At 43.5% G+C, this 6,081-nt stretch overlaps 1 pseudogene; it reads left to right on the top strand.

Annotated features, from left to right (window-relative positions):
- The first annotated feature begins 284 nt into the window (after window positions 1-284).
- Window positions 285-2,169, top strand: LOC105860513 (ADP-ribosylation factor-like protein 2-binding protein pseudogene; annotated as a pseudogene).
- The last annotated feature ends 3,912 nt before the right edge of the window (window positions 2,170-6,081 follow it).

Genomic DNA, 6,081 nt, shown 5'->3' with positions numbered 1-6,081 from the left:
CCCAACCTGGCGCCGCGGGAGCCCAGCTCGCTGCCCGCTGGCCCAGCGCCCGTCCTGTCCCTCGGCTGGGGGTCCCCGGGTGCGACTGTGCCACAGAGAGGGTCCGAAGGGTGCGGGGCCCACGCCCCAGCCCTCCCAGATGTGAACTAAAATAAAATCTTGGCTGAGCCTGCAGGGCGGTGAGCGGGCCGGGGCGGCGACGTCCCTCCTGGCCGGCTGACCGCCGCGCCCTCGACGCGGGCCGGGGCCTCGTGGAGCAGAGCGGGGGCTGGGCCGGTCCCGGGCGCGGGCGGGGTAGGAGCCCACCTGGCCTGCTCGCCCGCGCGGGTGGGGGCGGCGGCGACGATGGACGCCGTAGAAGAAGAGAGCTTCGCGCTGTCCTTTTCCTCCGCCTCTGATGCAGAATTTGATGCCGTGGTTGGCTATTTGGAGGACATTATCATGGATGACGAGTTCCAGATACTACAGAGAAATTTCATGGACAAGTACTAGCAGGAATTTGAAGACACAGAAGAGAATAAACTCACCTACACACCTATTTTTAATGAATATATTTCTCTGGTAGAAAAGTATATTGAAGAACAGCTGCCAGAGCGCATTCCCGGATTTAACACGGCGGCTTTCACAACGACGTTACAGCACCATAAGGATGAAGTGGCTGGTGACATATTTGACATGCTGCTCACATTGACAGATTTTCTGGCTTTTAAAGAAATGTTTCTGGACTACAGAGCAGAAAAAAGAAGGCCGGGGACTGGACTTAAGCAGTGGTTTAGTGGTGACTTCATTGTGCAAATCATCTTCTATGCCAACTTCCCAGAACAATCTACGGCACTAGATCCTACGTGCAGCCAACGAATGGGATCATTCTGGATGTCACAGGCCCAGGAGTCCAAAAGGCTCAGCTGATGACGACAGCAGAATACATCTTACTTAGAAAGACTGACTCCATCCTGCATTCATGTTAAGTATTGATGGGTCAAAACCAAAATGACCTAACCCTCCTGGACCTGGTTATCCTGAAACAACTTCTTGTATTCATTAAACCTACCCAGTGAGATCCCTCACTCGGGTGCTTCTGAGTCAGACTCCTCTGGAGCAAGCCCATGGTCAGGCATTCCACTTGGGGGGCCCTTCCCCAGCATACATGTTGGCGTGTCAGTAGTGTGGAATAACCCACCATGACCAACCCTGTTTGTCCCAGTAGACTTTGCATGAACTTGCTTTTGTACACTCAGAGCTCTTTTTCACATAGGTCAAAATTTCAGTCCTTCACCTTCATTGGGGTTTTTGAGTATTTATCTAGGGTGTTACTCAAGCCAGCTGCCCATCTTGATTTCCAAATCTCCTGTGATCACAGCTTGTCCTAGCCGTAGGGATCAACTGAAAGAGATGTCCTTTACGTAGAACCAACTCCCCTAGTCTTAACATTTGCAGTCCCTGTATCACTGTCTTCTGCTGGTCCTGATACTGTAGTCCCACTGTTCCTAGAAGTCTCTTAAGCATTATTTTTGAAAAAATATTTTTATAGATGAAATACTCAGGCTAACCTAGTGGACGTGATCTTGGAACTTCCATGATTACCCACTTAAAGATCAAAGTATTATATGCTGTGTGCTTAGTTGTTCGTGCTATGAAGGCACAAATGCTTTCTATGTTGGCATTCATTCTTCTTTTACTGTGCTCTGATGAATGTATGCTGTGTGCTGGAAATTGACTCAAAGATATCCTGTTCTTAATAGCATGTTAAATGTGTTTGTGCATGTTTGCTGAAAATCCTTTCCATATAAACCAGTTTGTTAGGTTTTCTGTTGGGGTAAGTAGGGACTCCTAATTTCTTCTTCCTGTCAAAATCTCTCCTACCAAGATGGTGTTCCACCAGTCTAGCTCAGCATGAGTAGGAGGTAGTAAACAGCTTTGCTGGTCATCTGTCTGCTTTGGTTTAATGCAATGTTTGGTAGAATATTACGTGTCAGAAAACATGTATATCACATCTCTAGATAGAAGAAAAAACATAGTAGTTCAATTCTGATATGTACCCTTGATTTTTTTTTTAAAGTAAAAATAAGAATCTGTACTGACTTTACGCTGGGTATTCTGGTTTTAAAGGATGAGCTATGAACTATGTGTTTTTCTGTACTGATGTATTGCTTATTAAATACTTTTGTACCATGAAAATAAAATAAAATAAAATCTTAAGGCTTCCCCCTCAGCCGCTGACTGGACCCCCTCCTGGCTAAGGGGATTACCCTAAAACTAAATTGCCTGCAAAGAGGAGGGAGGTCAGACAGGCCTCATGCCTCTCTCCCTGCTTGCAGACATCCTTTATACCCATTAACAAGCCTAAGGGTATGCATGACAAACCTGCAGGTCCTCAATTTTCACAGCACATGTCCCCAAGCTTCTCTCTGATTAACAGACTTATCTTAAAACATTCTAAGCCTTGGCCAGAAGTGGTGGCTCACGCCTGTAATCCTAGCACTTTGGGAGGCCAAGGCAGGCGGATGGTTGAGCTCAGGAGTTTGAGACCAGCCTAAGCAAGAGCAAGACCCCGCCTCTACTTAAAATAGAAAGAAATGAGCTGGACATCTAAAAATATATAGAAAAAAAAATGAGCCGGGCATGGTGGTGCCCGGCTACTTGGGAGTCTCGGCTACGTGGGAGGCTGAAGCAGAAGGATTGCTTAAGCCCAGGAGTTTGAGGTTTCTATGAGTTGGATTGACGCCACAGCACTCTAGCCCAGGCAACAGAGCAAGACTCTGTCTCAAAACAAAACAAAACAAAACATTCCAAGCCTTTAGACAAAAGTTCATGTCTTTAACCAATTATGAGTCAAAGAATCTTTAAAATCACCTATAATCTGTAAGTCCCCCCTCCACTTCTAGATGGCCCACCTTTTTGGGCCAAACCAATGTTTGCCTCCCACATATTGATTCATAACTTTACCTGTAATCCCTGTTTCCCTGAAATGTATAAAACCAAACTGGAGCCCAACCACAGCCAGTCCACTAACTCAAGGCTTCTTGGGTGTGGCTCCAGTCATGGTCCTCAAATTTGCTTCAGAATAAATCTCTTTAAATTATTATTATTATTAATTTATTTATTTTGAGACAGAGTCTCCCTTTGTTGCCCAGACTAGAGTGAGTGCTGTGGCGTCAGCCTAGCTCACAGCAACCTCAAACTCCTGGGCTCAAGCAATCCTTCTGCCTCAGCCTCCCAAGTAGCTGGGACTACAGGCATGTGCCACCATGCCCAGTTAATTTTTTTTCTATATATTAGTTGGCCAATTAATTTCTTTATATTTATGTTAGAGATGGGGTCTCACTCTTGCTCAGGCTGGTTTCGAACTCCTGACCTCGAACAATCCACCCGCCTTGGGCTCCCAGAGTGCTAGGATTACAGGCATGAGCCACTGCGCCCGGCCTTCTTTAAATTATTTTACAGAGTTTTGCTTCTTTTCTGTTGACACAGACCACATTGCTCCTGCTCACCTGGTGGCCAGGATGTTGACCTTCTTCCAGGGTGGTAGGGAATCCGGGTATGTGTATATGTGGGGAACAACTGGTCAAAAGTGGCTTTTTGTTTCCTTTCCAAGGGGAGAGACTGTCTTTGTAATTATGTATTTTTCCTTATTTACTTAAAACTGGTGGAGTCTATTGTAAGGCTGGTGGCAGGTCCCCCTCCCCTCCCTAGATCAAAAAGAAAAGGCTCACGAGACCAGCCCCACCAAGGACACCTGCCAGGCCCTGCTGAAAACAACAACACTTGGATATCCACCCAGATAAGAAACTTTTTGTTTCCTGGATTCCCCAAATACCGCCAGCCCCTCCTATTTCTCAATAACTGCCAAAGGTCACAGTGGAAAATCCCCAGCTCCTCCCACCAAAAGTTCCTAGCCGGCCCCAAACAGTATAAAAGCCTTAACACGCTCCAAATGGACACCCCTTCTCAGCCCCCGCCCCTCTCGGGACCCACGAACCTCACCCAGGAATGCTCAATAAAGGCACGATGTTTGGCCCCACTTCTCTCTCTCTCTGTTTCTTTCACTGCCGGAAAACTTTACATCTATTATATTTTGTACCCATGAATGTTAGTAAATTTGAGCATATCTTGACTAGTTTTTGTCAGTTTAATTAGTTCCTTGGTTGCTATTTTTAAATTCTATCTGAAATCAGTAAGATACCTTCAGAAAAATTTAAATGAAAGGAGGTGAATATTCTCTTTCAAGAGGGATTGATTCTTTGGCTAAATATGTCTCCTTTTGTTATAGTTAGTAAATCAGTTACTTTATTAAATGTTATTTTCAGTAAAATAAAAACTATTAAAAATCCCCTACAATTGTTGCAATAATAAATTCTGGTGCAGTGGTAGTACACTAAGTTTTAGAATTCTTAAATACTCCGATGTTCGAAATTGAGGCCATGTTTGAAAAATTCATTGTATAGCAGTTATGGTATTTTAAAATGCCATTCTTCACCCTGAAAATAAGCAATACATCCATCATAACCCTCCAGCCTCGACAGCTAGCTACAACACTCTTTGAAGTACTTGTAATGAAGTAGACCAGGAATAAAAAAAAAAATCCTTCTGTCTTTTTTATGCCTTTACAAATCTTTCTGAAAGAGGGGTTAGAAATTAAAATCATTGTTTGTAGGGACTTCATTATGTTAGGGGTTTTATTAAGTAATAGATGTAAAGTAAAATTTATGTTAACCTTAGCAGTTGACATTTTTCCATGCCTCAGTAACTAGTCTGACAGTGGCTAATGTAACTTACAGAAAATAATTGTATGCTATTGTGCACTAAAATAAAATCTTAAGGTTCACCACCACCCCCCCAGCTGACTGAATGGACCCCCATGTAGCCAAAGAAATATCCTAAAACTAAATTGCCTGCCAAGAGGAGGGAGGTCAGACAGGCCTCATCATGCCTCCCTCCCTTCTTGGGGACATACTTTGTAACCTATTAACAGGCCTAGAAGTATGCAAGACAAACCTGCAGGTCCTGAATTTACACAACAAATTTATGTCCAGTGGTTTATCTCTGATTAAAAGCTTCTTATCTTAAAACATTCCAAGCCTATAGACAAAGCTTCACATCTTTAACCAATTACAAGTCAAAGAATTTTTAAACCAACCTATAACCTGTAAGCCCCGACACTCCACTGTCCCCCACCCCCACCCCCAACCCCGTTTCTGGCCAAACCGATGTATGCCTCCCACGTATTGATATATGACTTAACCTGTAACCTCTGTCTCCCTGAAATGTATAAAACCAAACTGTTACCTAGCCACACTGAGTCCACTTGCTCAAGGCTTCTTGGGTGTGACTCCAGGTCATCAGAGTAAATCTCTCTCAAATTACTTTACAGGGCGGGCATGGTGGCTCACGCCTGTAATCCTGCTACTCTGGGAGGCACAGGCGGGAGGATTGCTCAAGCTCAGGAGTTCCAAAACAGCCTGAACAAGAGGGAGACCCCGTCCCTACTAAAAATAGAAAGAAATTAATCGGCCAACTAAAAATATATAGAAAATTTTAGGTAAGCATGGTGGCACGTGCCTGTAGTCCCAGCTACTTGGGAGGCTGAGGCAGGAGGATGGCTTGAGCACAGGAGTTTGAGGTTTCTCTGAGCTAGACTAATGCCATGGCACTCTAGCCCAGGTGACAGAGTGAAATTCTGTATCAAAAAAAAAAAAAATGAAAGAAATATTTTAAGGTATTTTAATGCAAACAAAGTTCTTTAATGTTCAGGAACAAAAGTTTTTCTACTGATCGAGATTTTTGAGGTTTTCATGCTCTTATAAGCAGAAATGTATCATTTTTGTCATCAACCTTCTATTTCTTTGTGTTTTCAACAGTGTCCATCCTCTCTCTTTTACATTTAAAAATACTAAAAAACACCAGTCTTACTTAATTCAGATAACATTAACTTGTGACCTTTAACAACTACATTGAAATTTACTTGTTGCTATGTTTTCTTGAGCTAAATACCATGTGAAACTTCCAGAGAAAAAATAGGGGTACTAAATGTAGAAGATTTTTATGATAAAGGAATACTCTTGTCATTCAAGTTCGTAAAAC

Source organism: Microcebus murinus, chromosome 2 (genome assembly GCF_040939455.1).
Source record: "Microcebus murinus isolate Inina chromosome 2, M.murinus_Inina_mat1.0, whole genome shotgun sequence".
Lineage (NCBI taxonomy): Eukaryota > Metazoa > Chordata > Mammalia > Primates > Cheirogaleidae > Microcebus > Microcebus murinus.
Note: the sequence above shows the minus strand (reverse complement) of the source record. Positions and strands in the feature narration are given on the sequence as shown.